Genomic DNA, 1,030 nt, shown 5'->3' with positions numbered 1-1,030 from the left:
GTGGTTGCCGGGCGCGCCGGCGGGCGCCGGCAGGCGGCTGCGTGAGGGGGGGGGCGAAGGCCACAGCAGGGCACCGCAGGCACAGGCGAGTGGCACGGGGGAGGTGGCTGGAGGCGGGCAAGGCAATGGGCGTCAGGGACCTGCGCGCGGACAGGGGCACGGTGAGCGCGCATCGGGCACGGCCGGAGATGGCGCGGGCATGCACGACGATGGGGACCGGGGCGCACAGTGACGAGGCGAGCCGGGGAAGGCGAGTGCACGGCCGACACGGGGAGAGGAGGAGGGAAAGGCGTCTGCTCACGACGGGGAGTAGGGTCCAGGGCAGCGGGCTCGGGGTGGTCCGGCGAGGAGGAGGACGGCGAGGCGCCAGCGTGGTCCGGCGATGGCTTGGCAGCTCCGGGGCGACGGCGATGAGGTGACGGCGTCGGGGATGGCGAGGCTTGGTGGAGCTGTCGAGGGCGAGGCGAGGAGGCTGCAGTCCGGCGGAGAGGAAGACGGGGATGACGGCGTAGAGGACGGTGGGGGAAGGTCCGGCAAGGTCCAGGTCGATGGCCGACGCGGCCGGTGCGGCGAGAGGCGCCGCCTAGTGCCCGATCCAATCTGGATCGGGGGAGCAGAGGAAGGAGTGGGACGAGTGGGGGCAAGTGGTGCGGTCGGGCTTAGGGTTTGGTCGCCCAGGGGGATAAGGGAGTGAGGGTCGGGGCGCGGCTGGGCCGGCCTGGTTGGCCTAGTTGGGCCGGTGGCCTGCTGGGCCGGAGCCTGGGGGGTATTTTCTTTCTTTTCTTTTTTTGTTTTGTTTTTGTTTAGACCTTTTCTTTTTATTTATTTTATTTCTTTACTGTGTCACTTGAAGTTTCATTTATGTTAGTTTTATAAAATACCAAATGAGCACCTAAATTAGTATTACTAATTAGTCCACTACCACAATTATTTTGGCACACTAGTAAATTTGTTATATTATTATAACTTTATAAAAGACATTTAATTAATTATTTTGCCCTCTGTTTTGGTTGTTTTAGTGCATTTAAAT

This window comes from Triticum dicoccoides, chromosome 1B, assembly GCF_002162155.2.
Source record: "Triticum dicoccoides isolate Atlit2015 ecotype Zavitan chromosome 1B, WEW_v2.0, whole genome shotgun sequence".
NCBI lineage: Eukaryota > Viridiplantae > Streptophyta > Magnoliopsida > Poales > Poaceae > Triticum > Triticum dicoccoides.
This window is presented reverse-complemented; position numbering follows the sequence as displayed.